The following is an 18,150-nucleotide window of genomic DNA, read 5'->3' as shown; positions in this document are numbered from 1 at the left end:
AAAGAAAAGAAGAGTGTTCAAGCTTAAACCATGTGAAACAACTGAAACACATCAAAGAAAAACGCAGTACTCTGCTTTTAATCTGATGAATGATTTAACTGAAAAAAATAAAATCTGTTCATACGTTGTGTGCATTTCCTCAAGGCACATTCAGAAAAGTAGATATTCCCAGACACCTGATTCTGTAGGTAAAGATGGAAAGAGGAAAGTGTTTATGTAGCAGCTACTAAGCAGTTCTATAAATTTTTCTGATTACAAATACACATATGCCAGGGCACACAAAAACAGTGCTAAAAACATTAAAGCTGCAAAGTATAAAGACTCTCACAGTTAAGATTATTCACATGCATTCATTTCCCATTTCTGTATACGTCCTCTAGTATAAGCTTTAACTGCACAATCATATACCTGTTTTGTGTTTTTGAAAGCAGTCTTAGATTAGAAAGAAATACAAATTAGGAAAAAATAACCAATTCTGTCATGAAGAGTAATTTTGACTTCTATGTCAGCTGGCTGCAATCCTTTAGATCACATGAAAATCACAACCCTCTCCTATATGTACTAGCACCAGTACTAGCAGCAAGTGCAATCCCAGGAAGCCTAATAGGCATTTTCTGTATCTACTTGAGAGTAGTACAGGAATAAAGAAATCTGTGGATTTTGGGACATTATCCAAAGCTTTGAGGGTAGAAAGAAACCTTTTGTCAAGGCACAAATTCTGCCCTGGCTCCTCCATTTTAATCAATCCTCCTTCATTTTAATCAATCCTTCTGAAGTCAGATTGCTACCCTTGTCCTGCCCACGCCTCCCTGCAACATCTCCTCTCAGCTCTCCTGTTTCTTCCTCAGTCTTCTTTCATGTTGTTCCCATTTGTTGGGCCTGCTTTCTCTCTCTGCTCTAATTTGTGGTTACCCATTTCACTCTCCCACTTGTTAGGAAGGGGAAGACTGTGATTTTTTTTTTTTTCCCTGCTCACAATTAATCTGTCTTGGCTGCCAGTTGGAAGAACTGCAAGGCTGTCTTGCTAAGCCCCCAGTGCCCTACTCTGGCACAGCTTTGCTGCAGGGAGAATCTCTGGCATATTTAGCTGCCAACCTCTAACAAACCTCTGCTGAGCACTTGCAATTTGAGGTTTGTTACTTGCAGAGCCTTGCAACTCAGCTGACATTTAGCTTGCTTCTTTTTTTTTTTTTTTTTTTTCCCCCAGAGAAAACCAGCTACAAAATATCAGTCTTTGCTTGAAAACATGGGGATGCTACAGATTTTTCATGAAAGCAATACAGTAATTAAGGTCCATAGGCAAAACATCTTTTTATCTCTCTCATCTGACCTGAGATTCCCTTGTTGATGGTGAAAGCTTTCAGAAGCGGGAGATACCCATTATGGAATACCTCAGTCCGTGTTTAGTAAAATATGGTGTTACATGGCATAAAAACAATCTCACTACATGTGCTAAATGGAATGTACCAGAAAGGTAATTTTTAAAATTGGGAAACAAAATGTGACCACTCAGTGAACAGCTGTCTTTCAAAACTCAAAAATCTTCATTAGTTCCCATTGGCTTGGTGAGACTTTTCAAAACTCTTTATGCTTTTGGAAATATGATCACCACCGACAAATCATTAAACCTACATTTAACTCAGATAAAATGCTTTTGGTTTAATAGGACTACATACAGAAGAGTGTGTGAAGTCCTCTGCCAGGTCTAGAGACCGTTTATTCAAAAACTTGATCCACCCACATCAAACCCTGACATGTGTGCCTTTTCATGCACACTTTCTGCTTTGTTCAGCTTACACTAAAAGATCACATTCTTACTAAACAGCTGCTTTGTATCTTGTGATATGACAAACTAATTTAATGGGAGGGGGTAATGTCAGTTTCATAGTCTTACATTTTTCCCAGATTGGAAGTCTGTGGGCTCTGACAGGAAGCTGGATGATTATTTGCTTCTTTGATTTTTTTAATTTCTTTACTTCTCTTTCTCTCTCTTTCCCATTGCATTTTTCCTCCCAGCTGACAGTTAAAAGCCAGTCTGAAATAAGGCAGTGCTTAGCCTGTGCTTTCTCCTTTCTGGCTTGTTTTTGTCTTCCAAGATACACAGAAAAATTTGTCAAGAATTCAGCTATCCCTCAAGAATATATACAGTAACAGTTACCTTTTAGTTTTCTTTCATATCGGAAAACATAAAGTGGTAGTTCAGTAAAAGAAAATAATCTTGTTATTATAGCCAACATAAAGAAATAGTTTAAAGAAAGGTCTGTACCCTTTTTCAAAGAATGGGAGTTTCTGTCATATAAAGAAAGGTCTCTCCTCCCTCGTATACTGTGTGAGGAAATGCAACAGAAGTAGTAGATGGAAATCAGCAATACAAACAAGCTTGCAGTTTTCCTAGAGTTCAAAGGAAATGATTATACATCAAAGATTCCAGCCACTTTGAAAGATCCATAAAAATATATAAGCAATCAGCCACCAGCAGAGCTGTAGTCAAATATCTTTGTTCTCCCATGGAGGTGGGGAAATGCTGCATTTGTTTCAACATATTTGCTTTCCATTTAACATGGGAAATCTGCTTGTACTCCACAGAGGCCAACATTTTCAAAGGCTCAGGGGCTGACATCAGCAGTTTGGGTGGCTACACATCTTTTTCCTTTGGTTGCTTGACTTTTGCCCCTCTATTCTGAGAACATTTTCAGTGTGGCATGTTAGTGGTGGAAATTCCCTTCCATCGCCTAATAAACCCCAGGCTTTCCAGAGCCAAAAACGCCTTCCTACCTCTCTTCAGATCCCATGCAAGTCCAAGCAAGGGAGGAAGTATACTGCCCAACTCAGCATTAAACCTCAGTATATTGAAAAAGCGACTGCACACTGTGAGGAAAATCTAGACCTGCAATTTACAGGTAGGATGGAAATGACTGCTGTTGCTCAGGATATGAAGTAGTATCAGTAAACCTAATGCAAATGAATTAACAGGCAGAGTGAATGTGAAGTGATAAAAGATATGTTCCATCTACTACATTATTACTGAAGCTCCAATAAAGCCAAACTTTTACTCACATCCTTCATTTTAATCAATCCCTCTGAAGTCAGGTGGGATGGATCATTAAAGTTGCAGCTTGGAAAGTCTGGGAACTGACCAAGAAAAATGGTGTTCATTTTAATTTCTCACATTTAACAGCAGTCAATTTTTATCTCATCTGGAGCACATGTTAGCCAAACACATGTTGGCTTTGAATGCTGCTTTGGGTACTATTACTACTTATCAGATAATACATGTTATTGGGTGCACATTTGGGGCACATTAGTTATGTGCTGCATGCAAATTTTTAAAAGTGAAAAAATATGAACTGGTCAGTTATTTCTTACCAAACATCTGCCTTCCCATAATCTAGGTTGAACTTTCTTCCATTTTCTTCACAAGGAAATAGGTACAGATTCACCTCGCCTCACACTTTAATATCTAAAGCTGGTTACAACATTCTGATGACTAAATTACCAAATCTGCCAGTGTTCACTAAATATAATTTCATATCAGTTGCAGTTTCCACCACCACTACCCCCCCCAAACAAAAATTTTAAAAAAGAGCAAAGAAAAGCAATACAGGATATATTAATCCCTATTCATATGAGAAACTGAGATGACATTTTTGACCTCCATGAATGGAAAGATTTACAAATGTCCAGTTTCCTTATGTGACTTCCCCATATCTAGTAACACCAGCTGCTTGTGTCACTGTTTACACATGCAATATGCAGTGAAGGGTCCCTCCAAAAAAGAATCAATGGCCATTATCATTGTTATTTACCGTCATCATAATCCATCATCTGCTGTTGTTTCACACCACATTTTCCATGCCAAGTGTGGGTGTGTATTACTGTGTTGATGAATAGCTGAAAATTTCCATGACAGGATTGCTATGTTTCTGCTGGCTGGCACAGTAAAAACTGTATGATTCTTTACAGCGAGATGCATTAATATGTGCTACAAAACTCAGATCTCAGTTGAGAGTTTCCCAATTTCAACATGTTCTTCTTGTAAAATACCAGTATATTTAGTCTCCAGATACAGTAAAAGAAAAGTTTACACTATAAATAACATTTTGTAATAGCATAGTAACATCTTCCTGTGAGAAGCATGAACTATCTTTACCCTTTTTTTTTTGTTGATTATGATAACAGACAGTAAGACAGAAAGATTAATGTACAAGAAAGAACCTATTGAGTGGTTAAGGAAGAAAAAAAGAAATTGAGGACACTCTTTAGCCTTATCTTAACCTTTCATTTGCATGGTTTCTGAAATGCCATGAAATCACTTTACGAGTGCTTGTCTGTAATCAGTATACTGCTCTACTCCTTGTCAACATCTTCTCCTGTATGGAGAATCTTTCTGAGGCTTCAGACAACTTGTTATCTCCACAGCTGGTTGGGCTCAATGTATGAGCGAAGGGACTCCTAAAAAAATTAATAGCCATATAATTGTTTTACTACTATCTTAGTCTGTTATCTGTTTTTATTTCATAGAATACTGAAGCTGATTTTAAGCATGTGTGTTCAATATCAGATTCAAAAAACTCTTCAGGGAGACCTGCATCCTCGGAGTTGCCCAGGCTATCCCAAAAATGCTTGTGCATTAAAAATTAAAGTTCTGTAGGCATTAATAATTTCACCTTTTGTCATCCTACTTTTTCCCTGATCTCAACAATTAAACACCTAGTCTTGCCTGAGCCCACTGATAAGAAGGCTAACTGCTTGCATACAGCTGATTTCTCTAGTGAACAGATGTGAAAATGATAAACCAAGAAGCCAATCTAATTTGAAGACACTTGTTCTGCAGAAGAGAATGTTGATTTTTAAAGAAAAGATGCCTTGGCATAGTAGGACTGTGTGTTCTGGAAATGTTGTAGCTAAGTGGTAGGACAGCATATCCCAGAAGCGGAGAGATTGTTACATCTTCTCATCATAAGAAGGTTCAGACTCAGTAATTCAGTATCCTGCACCAGACAGCTGACTGAGAGCTAAGCTGCACCCTTGAACCTAGGCCATGCATGAACCTACCAGCATGGGGTAGACAAAGTCCTTGTCTGCTGGGTGGAGAAACTGCAGGAGATCAGCATGCTGGGCAGGAAATCTAGGCATGATGAGGACTGGATTGCATCTCCTACATCTTCTATCACTGACCTCTCCCTATGCTGTTTCTCTGCTTGCTGTGTAGAGGTTTTCTCTGGTATCTCTGAAGCTCCTAACTTTTCACCTGCATTATGTAGGGCCTTGGCACATAATACTGAGCTTTAGAGAAAAATCTGAGGAACACAGTATCTACAATGTGGGTGGGACTCCATCAGTAAGGAAGAAAGGGGTCAGGTCCCAGTCTGTGTGAGCGCAGACTCTGACAATGGAAGGCATACACACAAGGTCATTTTAAGTGAATGTGAATTGGAAAACAATAACTTAGTGTGTTCCATGCATGTGCTTGAAGTTGCACAGGCTTAGAAGCTTTCCTGATTAGGGACATAAATCACAGCCTGGTTCATAAATGAAAAGATGCAGTAAGATTCCTGTCTCACCTAAACCAAAAGGAAACATTCTAAAATTTCCAAGAAATATATTATAGTTAAAAACCATATATTCTATCTATCTAACTTGCTATAGTTTATTATTGAACAGTATACAAAGTGCTTTTCAGAGAATGCTAAGAAAAATAACATATGGAGCAAAAGTGTAAAGACAATGGCAGCAATGTTCACTTTTTAGTACGCTCACATTACAGTAAGTATAACATTTCTTTGATACAGAGAGCAGGCCACTTTCAGGAGTTCAGGACTGCTTTCTGGGAAATACTTTTCCCCCCAAAATAGTGCCTGTGACTGTATGCACATAGAACAGCTTGAGTCTGTAATATGTATTTTAACAAAGAATTCTGGGAATTTAGAGTTGATCATAATTTTTCGCATTGTAAATGGAGTAAATAATGACTAGCAGAGTAACTATAAATACAAAGAATAAAATACAGTTCAATATCTATGATAATCTGATCTATGGCAGTCAGCTATTCACTGCAGAGCAGGTACAGTGCAGCCCAAATAAATATTTTTGATCCCTTTTAAATGGAGATGGAAAATTTTCCTGTTAATTAATATATACTGTTCACATAAATTATACTAATATGCTGAGATGAGATAAGAAAATACATTTTCATTTGTTATTTGTAGGTAATGGACACATTTGTGTAGAAAAATAAAACCATAACACATGACACTGGTAGCTTTATGCATCCCTTCAGTAAGATTTCCAAATATGAAATTATAATGAAGTTTCAGTTAGTGGGCATATGAATTGGGAATAATAATTAGGATAACTAGTTGAACCATAACTGTGAGTATAAAACCAGCATACTCAGACCAGATCTGAACTTAGGTATGTGTTCTAGTCTGCCATCCATTTCCACAAAGGTCCTAAGCCTCCAAGTTCTTGTACCTCCTGCTTGGACTCGGATCCTCTTCCTCAGATCAGGGTGGCTACATGCAGTCCCTGCATACCCAGATTTCTTTAGAAAAAAACCAAAAAACTGAGATAAAGAAAAGGATAATGGATCCCAAAGAATTTAGTGTGTAGCTGAGATGTGGTAGAGCCTGTACCTGCCAGGGCACCCTGTGGATGCTCTGTTGTGCAGACACTGACTTACTGAAGAGTGGGGAGGCTGAGCAGCCTAGCTCTGCAGGAAACTCATGGGAGGTGATCCTTACTCTCCTTATTTTACCTCCGTTCCAGCTCTGCTCCCGTGACCCTCAGTTTTCCTCCAGGAAAATCTGACCTGTTCTTAGAGCTGGTTTGACCTTGAACAGGAACACAGAGGAGGGTAAAAAGTACCATCAGCACTGCTCTTGGAGGAAAGAGGACAGCTAATTGCAGCCTACTGTCATCTCTGCTCCTTTAGTGATTTCATTCAACTTTCATGACTTTTCACTGGTAAGGGAGGAAACGGACCTTTAGGGTGATTATCCCACTCTTCACTACATTGCAGTGGTGTGGCCCCACCTTGAGTACTGTGTGCAGTTTTAGGCACTTCAATATAAGAAGTACATCAAACTATGGGAGTGTGTCCAGAGCAGTGTGACAAAGATGATGAAAGGTCTTGATGGTAAGACTTACAAGGAGTGTCTAAAGTGATTTGGCTTGTTCAGTGTGATGAAGAGAAGGCTGGGGGGTAACCTCATCGCAGTCTACAACTTCCTCAAGTGGTACAGCAGAGAGGGAGGTGCTGATCTTTCTCTGGTGACCAGCAATAGGACACAAGGAAATGGAATGAAGCTGCATCAAGGGAAGTTCAGATTGGGCATTAGGACAAGGTTCTTCAGTGACAGGGTGGTTGGTCACTGGAACAGGCCCCTCAGGGAAGTCGTCACAGCACCGATCCTGTCAGAGTTTTAAGGAGTGTCAGGATGATGCTTTTAGCCATATAGTTTAATTTTAGGTAGTCCTGTGAGGAGCAGAGAGTTGGACACAATGATCCCTATGGGTCCCTTCCTACTTGAGATATTCTGTAATTCTACTGACACAAGTCTTGTCTGAAGACGCATCTACTAGCTGAAGTGTGCATGCACTTGTGTTGTAATTTGAATCACACATGCATTAGAGACATGGACTGTCTTCAAAAGAAAGTATCTAACAAGCAAAAATACTGCATACAGAAGAACAAAAAAAAGAAATATCTGCTACACAGGGATGTCCCACAAAGCTGTGGTAATGCAAATTCTGAAGACAGAAATACATTCTGATTATACACAAAGTGATATTCTGTATCTTAATTGCTCTCAGATTTGGTTTACAGACCATTATTGTTCATGTTTGGCCACATAGCTCTTTGGGCAAGGGAAAACATAGGGTCTGCTTTGTCTCAGATGGAAGCTAATTGGAAAGCTATATGTGAAAAGGTTAAATAATTTTTCTTGTCAAAACTGACCGTTAGCTTAATATAATGAACTATCTCCTTAATGACCATAAATCCATCAACCTCACTAGGGCTACCGTGTTTATTTTATCTGAAGGGCTGACTTTAATGCAGTCACAGAAGAAGAAAGTGCAATGTCTGCTAAGATGTTTTTACTACTTCTGTTCTCAGGTCAACAAATCAAATTCAGGACATTTATTTTATGATATGCTTAATTGCTGCTTTTGTAGGTTAAACTGGGCATTCAGTTTACCTATCTACATTTTCAAACAAAAGCTTGTAAGATGAATGGAAAAGGGAACAAAGGGCCATTCTGAAAGGAAAACTGCACTGGTTAGCTGTTTACACATACATGTTTGGATGCCCTTCTTGAACATATAAACATTCTTTTTTCAGCTGAACAACTCATTTTTTAGGGAAAGACAGAGAAAGGAAATTAGAAGAGGCTGGCAATTTGAGAAATGAAGGCAAAAATCATTTCCCTTGGAAGGGGCAGCATGAAATCTTTGCAATTATCAACAACTCAAATAACTGAACTTACCCTGAATGTTTTCTTTCATTCCTTCTTCTGGGTCCCTTTGAAAGAAATATTTTTTTCCCTTTAGTCACGTTGAAATTATTTAGCTTCTGAAGCCTTCTGTGTATTTTACTCCTAACTTGCATACTAAAGGTACTGAATAAGACATGTCTTCGTTGGTTATTTTCCCCTATCTTTATAAAATTGAGGGTTTTTTACTGCTTTATTGCTCATTAAAGCTAATATAAGCTTAGGGTTTTCTGTGCCTGGTGAATAAGATACCTATTTCAAGAAAATGTAGGTTGCAAAAAATACTTTATCTGCAAAATACAAAAAATAAAGGTGGAAAAATCAAAACAAAGGATAAATGACAGTCCAGGGACTGGTGCATTCACATGAAACGTATAAAATATAGCTTCAATAGTCTAGTTTCCTGTTAGAAGATACATGAAATGGGTGCTCCACTAATACTTTTCTCTCTGTGTTGCACCTGATGAACATTGCTGGTTTATTTTGACACAGATTTACACCAGTTAGGAAGACTGAGCTGACATGATGTTCTCCTGCAATATTTATGCTCTGACTTCATGTGAAGCTAGAACAGGAACTTGCTATGAATATAGTGATGAATTAGACCTTTAGTTTACCACATAGTTACAACATTTTACTAGAAATACAGTCATTATTAAAGGAGAAATCCCAAACTGAATCTTTTCTTAACAAACACATATTTCTGTGTGAGAAAATTTTTCTGTGTAACACATTAAACAACAGCAATCAAATACAATTTTTTTATAAACCCTTACTCCCATTAAGCTTGAATTAAAATATGCTATATTGTAATCTTTTTTGTCAAGAAAAAGATGAATGCAATGGATTTAAATTGCATGCATATTAATAGATAAACATTACATATATACAATATTTGCACAGAAATATCACCTACTCAACACTTTTGAGTGATACTGGGAAGAATGGAAAATTTCTCTGGCTTTTGAAAATCTGAATTTGTTGAAAAATCAGTAAGGAAATCAATTCAGAAATTGTATCTTAAGTAGATAATACAGAGTGAAATGCTTGTACCATTAGAAAAGTCAGTAAGTGTGGCATCAGATGGGATGCACCTGTCCCAGAGGAGGAAAAGGATCTTGGGGCAGGAGTTAGCTGGGCTCATTGACAGAGCTTTAAACTAGATTTGAAGGGGGAAAGGGACAAAACATCAACCCATCTGAAGTGTATGTATACCAATGCCCACAGCATGGGTAACAAACAGGAGGAGCTTGAAACCACGATGAAACAGGAAAATTATGATGTAGTCGCTATCACAGAAACATGGTGGGATGTCTCACATGACTGGAGTGAACCAACTGAAGGCTACAAGCTCTTTAGGGGGGGATAGACAAAGAAGGAGAGGTGGTGGGGTGGTGCTGTATGTTAGGGACTGTTATGATTGCTTTGAGCACAAGTGTAGCGAAGACAGGGTGGAGTGTCTTTGTGTTAGAATCAGGGGGAAGGCCAACACAACAGATGTTGTAGTAAGAGTCTACTATAGGCCACCCACCCAGGACAGAGAGGTAGATGAAATATTCTGTAGGAACTTAGTAGAAATCTCACGATCGCTTTCTCTTGTTCTTGTGGGAGACTTTAACTTCCCAGACATCTGCTGGAAATAAAACACTGCAGAGTGGGACCAGTCCTGGAGATTCCTGGAATGTGTGGGAGATAACTTCCTGACGCAGATGGTGAGTGAACAAACCAGGGAAGGCCCCCTGCTCTTCTGCAGAGAAGGACCTCTTCTTTGTGAACAGAGAACGACTGGTGGATGATGTGGCAGTTGGAGGATGACTAGGGCACAGTCATCATGAAATAATAGAGTTCTCTATTCTTATAGAGACCAGGAGAGGGGCCAGCAGAACGGACATCCTGAACTTCCAAAGGGCTGACTTTGTCTTGTTTAGGCACCTGCTTGAAAGGATCCATTGGGAGACGATCCTGAAGGGTATAGGGGTCCAGGAAGGCTAAGCATTCTTTAAGAAGGAAGTCTTAATGAAACAGGATCAGGCTGTCCCCAGGTTCTGTAAGAGAAGCCAGCGCCAGAGAAGATCACCCTGGCTGAACAGAGAGCTTTGGCAGCAACTTGGGGAGAAAAGGAGAGTTTAAGGCTTTTGGAAAAGGGCTATAGCCACTCACAGTGATTACAAAGAGGCTGTGAGGTTGTAAAGGGTGGAAATCAGGAGGTCTAAAGCCCAGCTAGAAATTAATCTGGCTTCAGCAATAAGGACAACAAGAAATGTTTCTATAAGTATGTCAACAGCAAAAGAAAGGCCAGGTAGAGCCTCCATCCCCTGCTAGACACAGGAGGAAACATGGTAACAAGTGATGAGGAGAAGGCTGAGGTCCTTAACGCCTTCTTTGCCTCAGTCTTTAATAGCAAGACTAGATGTATTGAGGGAATCCAGCCTCCTCAGCCAGAAGACAGAGACTAGGAGAACAGCCCCACCACAATCCAGGAGGAAACAGTCAGTGACCTGCTGCATCACATAGACACACACAAGTCTATGGGACCGGATGGGATACACCCGAGGGTGCTGAAGGAGCTGGCTGGGGTGCTCGCCAAGCCACTTTCCATCATTTACCAGCAGTCCTGGCTGACCGGGGAGGTCCCGACAGAGTGGAAATAAGCCAAAATGTGACGCCCATATAAAAGAAGGGTCAGAAGGATGATCCAGGAAAATACAGGCCTGTCAGCTTGACTTCAGTGCCCGGGAAGCTGATGGAGCAGCTCATCCAGAGTACCATCACACAACACATGCGAGACAACCAGATGATCAGGCCCATTCAGCATGGGTTTATGAAAGGCAGGTCCTGTTTGACAAACCTGATCTCCTTCTACGACAAGGCGACCTGCTTATTGGATGAGGGAAAGGCTGTGGATGTTGTCTATCTTGACTTTAGAAAGGCCTTTGACAGCATTTCCCACAGCATTCTCCAGGTGAAAGTGGCTGCCCGAGGCTTGGATGGGCACATGCTTTGCTGGGTAAAAAACTGGCTGGATGGCCGGGCCCAAAGAGTTGTGGTGAACGGAGTTAAATCCAGTTGGCAGCCGGTCACGAGTGGTGTCCCCCAGGGCTCGGTTTTGGGGCCACTCCTGTTCAACATCTTTATTGACTATCTAGATCAGGGGATCGAGTGCACCCTCAGTAAGTTTGCAGATGACACCAAGTTGGGTGGGAGTGTTGATCTGCTCGAGGGTAGGGAGGCTCTGCAGAGAGACCTGGACAGGCTGGAGCAAGAAGTTTCAATAAGGCCAAATGCCAGGTGCTGCACTTCAGCCACAACAACCCCCAGCAGCGCTATAGGCTTGGGGAGGAGTGGCTGGAGAGCTGCCAGTCAGAGAGGGACCTGGGGGTGTTGATTGATAGCTGGCTGAACATGAGCCAGCAGTGTGACCAGGTGGCCAAGAAGGCCAATGGTATCCTGGCTTGGATCAGAAATAGCATGGCCAGCAGAGACAGGGAAGTGATCTTACCCCTGTACTCGGCACTGGTGAGGCTGCCCCTGGATGACTTGTTCAGTTTTGGGCCCCTCACTACAAAAAGGACATTGAATTACTCAAGCATGTCCAGAGAAGGGCAATGAAGCTGGTGACGGGTCTGGAGCACAGGTCGTACGAGGAGATGCTGAGGGAACTGGGGTTGTTTAGTCTGGAGAAGAGGAGGCTGAGGGGAGACCTCATCGCCCTCTACAACTACCTGAAAGAAGGTTCAGAGAGCTGGGAATGAGCCTCTTTAACAAAGAGACAAGTGATAAGACAATAGGGAATGGCCTCAAGTTGCACCAGGGAAGGTTTAGACTGGATATTAGGAAGCATTTCTTTCCAGAAGGTGTTGTTAGGTGTTGAAATGGGCTGCCCAGGGAGGTGGTGGAGTCCCCATCCCTGGAGGAGTTTAAGAGTCACATTGACGTAGTGCTTAGGGATATGGTGTAGTTGAGAACGTCAGTGTTAGGTTAATGGTTGGACTAGGTGATCTTCAAGGTCTTTTCCAACCTAGATGATTCTGTGATTCTGTGATTCTGTGAGTGAAAACTGATAGAAAATAGTCCGCACACTGCCAGTCATGATAATAGTGTTATCTGAATCTTACCTGTCTATGAAAACAGAGTTGAAGACCAGATCTCTCAGAATTGAACACCAAGTCTCTTTTCTTTTATTCTTGGAATAAGTAGAATAAATGAAATGAAAGAAAGAAAACTTATATGAAACATGCATTATTTGACTATACAACAGTTCTATAGTAAAAACATGTTGACCACATCAAACTATGCAAATACTTTAAGGGCAATACAAGAATCTCTACAATGTGTATTTCATTTGTGTTTGTATATAAATTATTCTCCTTGTATCTTTTATGTCTCTTCAGTGACAATGAGTCAGTGATCTCACCTAGGTTTTTGTGAATTACAAGATAGTTTTCTTTGGTGACAGTTTTTGGCCCCTCTGACTCTAATGTCCTTTTTCTACAAACTATTTTTGTAGCAACAGAGCTTCAGAAAAGCAGAAGGAAAGACCAGATAAAGAGAGAGAGACACTGAGTAGAGGGAATTGCTATTTTATTTATTTTTTCCCCTTAAAATAATACAATTCCTGTCTTTCAGCCTGACAGCTTGACCCTGCTTAGGGCATGATCTCTGTGAGAAAGCTCTGATGCTTTAAACCTTCAGTTGCAGCTGTCACAAGCTGATGTACAAAAAAGTGATTATTAATGCCTGATATTGAAAGTTACTGCATCTAACTAACCTAATGGGTCATTCATTCTATGAACTGTGTCATTTAATTTCAATAGAGGTGCTTTTTCCATACAAGGAGTAATACTACACACATTATACAAGTGGACAAATAGGACTGTTGGTAAGTGTGTCTTTAAAAAAAAAAAAAAAAGTAATAATGTTTAGTCTGCTGAAAAAAGATTTGGATCACTTGAGTATCTGACCTGGAAATGGATAGGAAATGTCAGTCAATCAGACAGTGGCAGATGATGGGTCTGATAAGGGGGATTCTGAAGCAATAATACATGTTAAATGCAAGAGAGATCTAGTCTATTGACCCAGTAAGAAAAATAGAAGTTATTTCTCAAAATGCCTTCAATTCCCAGTCCAATCTGAAGAATCTCTGCTGGGAGGACACAAAAGGTGTCAGGTTGCTTTGCTATGAGAATAAAGCAAGACAGCATGCAGAAGAGAAAAATGCACCAAAGGGAGCAAAGCACCTACTAAAGTTACCTTGTTTAGGAACAAAAACTACGTTGTGCTTTCATGTCTTTGCCTAGAAAGTCTCAAACTACTTTTTATAGAACATCATTCTTGAAAACTGTTACTCCACTCAAGCAGGGAAGCATCACCCATTTTACAGATCAAGACTTGAGAAACAGAATTTAAATGGGAGATGTGTAATGGAACCTTCAGGAGGGCACAGTTGTTTCAGTTCTGTCTGTTCAGTTCAGTACGCCTTACTTAACCACTCTTAATCTGAAATTTTACTACAGAGCACAAAATTAAAACATTCTTTTAGGAAAAAGGCAGTCAGAACAGAGGAAATTTTTTCCATTTGGAAGTCAGGAAGCTATCCTAGGAGCTTTTTCATTGATCTTAGCCAAGTATGTTGATAGGAAGCTGGAAACACCAGTGCTATTTCCGTCCAGAAGGTCTGTGGCAGGTCTAGTGAACCAGTACATCATGCATTTCAATGTGCCCTAGCATAATACCTTTTTATCATCATTGCTGTTGTAAAACATGTATGAATCCAACATCTTCCAAAATTTCTATTGCTTTTGTAGTTGCTTCCAGACTTTCCTCAGCTCAAATTTTTTAACTTCCTTCGTGCTCCAACTTCAGACTCAGATTTCTATACTTTTTCTTTCTTCTCATGTTATTCAGCCAGTCTACTTGAATTTTGTGAACTGGAGACACCTTTGTTAGAGAAAGATTTTTGTGCATGTACTAAATGACGAACAGTAAAGTAGTTTTGACAGTAAAACACAGATTCAAATTCTGAAACACCCAGATTAAAGTGAAGGGCTTGCTGGCATCACATACAACCAAAGAGGAAAGCAATATGTACCAGAGTATGAAAACAGAGCAGGTCTGGGGCTTCTCAGTTTGAGAAAGTGTGATGCTAATGGAAAGAATAAAGTATTTCTCTCAGTTGATTCAATTTTAAATCATATCATGGTCACTGGATATAAAATACTAAATTTGGAACTAATTATCTTTAATTTCACTAGTCTCAATCAAGCATAGCTGTATGCCATTGTAGGATGAAGTGTGTACCCTAAGAGATAAAAAATTAAAAAAAAGAAGGAATAAACCATTTTTGGTTCATTTTCAACTTATGAGTACTTAAGATAAAAATAAGCCCTTTTATTGAGATAGGAGCTAAATCAATGTTAACTAAAGTAAATGTTTGTCCTGTTTAGTGGTTTGTGGGTTTGGTTTTGTTGTTTTTCTTTAAAAATATTTAGCCACGGTTGATCTTAGCTCAGTATAAAATTCTAGGAATAGGTAAATAACATAAATTGTGACAATGAGGTAAATGTTATGCAATGACAGTATTGCTGTTTTACTGCACTTTTTGATCATAAACTGCTGCAAGTGCACAGCTATATGATTTTTTTTATTCAGCTCAACCTTCCTCGGCTGTTGTTGGTCTTCAGTATCAGTTTAATCTTTCACTGTAGGAAGCAGCCTAACATCATAAATACAGTCAAGGACACATTAGAGAGAGAAAGAAAAGGATTAGATTTGGATTCTTGCCAAGGTGAGACTATACTATTCAAGTGGAGATTTTACAGAAAGGTAAGAGCTCATCTTTACATTTGTAAGAATAAAAATTTCCTTTCCAGTTCTTCCACAGTTTTTGACCCCAAATTACTGAAATTCATCAGTGTCATGGTTTGAACTTGGCCTGTAGCCAATCACCACGTGGCCAGTATTTTACTCCACCCCCCACCCCCCCCCCGTGAAATAGGGGAGGGACAGAAAAAAGAAATTTGTAGGTTGAATAAAAAAAAAATTAGTAATAGTAACAAAACAACAGTAACAATATTAAGTTCAAACGGGTAATATATAATGCAGTTGCTCACTGACCAGCAACCGATATACTGCCCGCCCACAGTAGTGATCCTGACTGCACCAAAAAAATTGCACAGTGCCGACCAGAAAATGAAAAGAGAGCCCGTGTCTGCTTATATACTGAACATGATGTCACATGATACGTAATACTCCAATGACCGATCTAGGCCCGGTCCTCCATCTGTGCTCCCTCTCAGCCCAAGGAAAGTTAAGTCTATCTGGCCGAAACCAGGACAATCAGTTATTCTGTCCCCAGAACATTTGAAAAATAACCTTGAAAGTTTGGTGAAATTTGATCTTGAAGTGTTAGTTTTGTTCACACTGTTTCTGTGAACAAAAATAAATCTGTAAAGAGACATAACTTCAGTTAACTGTGAAAGGTGCCAAGGGATTTCTGTCTCACCTTCTCAGGTGCCTCTTTTGAGTAAACAGTATGCACTTAGTACCTTCCCTCAGAGACAAGGGAACATTGCATTAATATGGTCTTGCTAAGTACAAATTTGACAAGCTGGTTCAATGCACAAGAAAGAGCTTCATATTAAAATGTCAAAAATAAAATCCAATGGAAACTTCAGTGAGTGTTTTCTAACAATGTTATCCTTAGATGCAAGGCTCTTGTACTAATTTCATTTTACAAGACAACAGTGATTCACTCTCCTGACTCTGAGAACACTTCTTCTTCTGAGTTTGAAGTTGAACTCCACAATATTGCATTACTGTCATGGACTGACAGGCTGGGAAGCAGAACTGCAGAGAAAGACCTGGAGTCCTAGTGGACAACAAGCTGTTTATGAGACAAAAATGCTCCCTCACAATAAGGAAGGCTAACAGCCCTTTTGGCTGCTTTAAGCAGAGAACTTCCAGCAGGTGCAGTTTGATGATTTATCTTCTCTACCAGCATCTGAGGCACTGAGGACAGTTCTGGGTTCCTCAGTACAGCAAAGACATGGACTTACTGGAGAAAGACCCATGTAGGGCCACAAAGATGATTAAGGGACTGGAGCATCTTTCCTGTGAGGAGAGGCAAAGAGAGCTGGGATTCCATCCTGGAGAAGAGAAAGCTCAGGAGGAACTTATCCATGTGTATAAAGGCCTGATAGGAAGGAATGGAGAAGAGTGAGCTAGCCTCTTCTTAGCAGTGCCTGCTGACAGAGCACAATTAAAACACATGAAAATCCATCTGAACACATGAAAATTTTTTTTTGCTATTTATTTACTGGTGGGTGGTCAAACACTGGCACTGGTGGCCCAGAGAGGTTGTGCAGTGTCCATTCTTGGAGATACTCAGAACCCTGCTGGACACAGTCCAGCGCAACATGCTCTAGCTTACCCTGATTGACCAGGAGATGGTTAGATTAGAAGATCTTAAGAGGTCTCTTCTAGACTCAAAGTTTCTGTGATTCTGTATTGATAGAGTGAGTTATTCTTAAGGAGTTTAAAGTGACGTGCAAGAGATGCTAGAAGTCCTTAAGAGGTAATTTACTTAGCAGTCTTAGGTGATAACTGTAATATATCAGCAAAATATTTCAACTACATTTTCTTCACTAACATCCACCTTTTGAGCCTTATTTTCAACTCACTATTTTGCTCTAAATATAATTTTGTCTTTTTTTTTTTTTTTTTTTTTTTCCATAGAATGAAGTGGAAGCAAGACATAACATTTTTAAAACCCAAGTGTGCAAAAGTTATCTATTCTATTTGCCTTTCTTTGTTGCCTTCTTTTTTTATTTTTCCCTCTCATGATATTTAAAGTAATTTGAAGAAAAAATGTCACATGACTGTATAAGTTTAATCTTTTTTTCCTGGACATGAAATAAAACATTCTTCTCCTTATGCTGCCTTTTTCTCATTTTTATCTGAATTGAAAGCAGAATCAGTTTAAGCAGCTGTCATTTCTTTCCTTTTACAAGCAGGATCCTCTACCGTTCTCTCACAAAACCTTGAAGATTTCCCATATATTTCTATTTTAGTAAATTCAGCCAAAGTTCTCTCTCTCTGTCCTCCCCTGTCCCTCCAAGAACAAACAGAAGGAGAGATCTTCAGACCACCAGTTCAAAATTGTGTAACATCATTCACTTCAGCTTCATGAAGACATATACAACTGACTGGCATAGATGCTGTCATGCTTGTTTTTACATTACACAACTGAGCTAACACAACACTGTGCGCTTCAGCGTGATTTTGTTCCAGCTAAGCAGCTCTAGACCTCTCATTTTATGGTGTCTTTGCTTGTTTGCTTTTGAGTAAAAAGAGTTACATTGAGGCATTCTTTTTTTTTTTTTTTTTTTTTTTTGTCTCCAGTGGTGATGTGTTTTGAAGTCACTATCTGCTAACATGTTCATCCCCTTCAGTTCTAGCCTTTCTATCCATTCTACCCACCCGAAACAGAAATTCCTCCCCTTCATGTGACTTTCTCTTCCAGAAAGGCTGATTGAATGGGTGAGAATATTTACCAACTGCTTTGTACGGACTGAGCCAAAGCACAAGGTTAAGCCAATCTGAAAGCCAGATACAGCCAGAAGGAACAAATCTGAGTGGGATGGCTTCAGGTTTTGCT

Source organism: Strix aluco, chromosome Z (assembly GCF_031877795.1).
Source record: "Strix aluco isolate bStrAlu1 chromosome Z, bStrAlu1.hap1, whole genome shotgun sequence".
Lineage (NCBI taxonomy): Eukaryota > Metazoa > Chordata > Aves > Strigiformes > Strigidae > Strix > Strix aluco.
The sequence above is the reverse complement of the archived record's forward strand: the minus strand, read 5'-3'. Positions refer to the sequence as shown.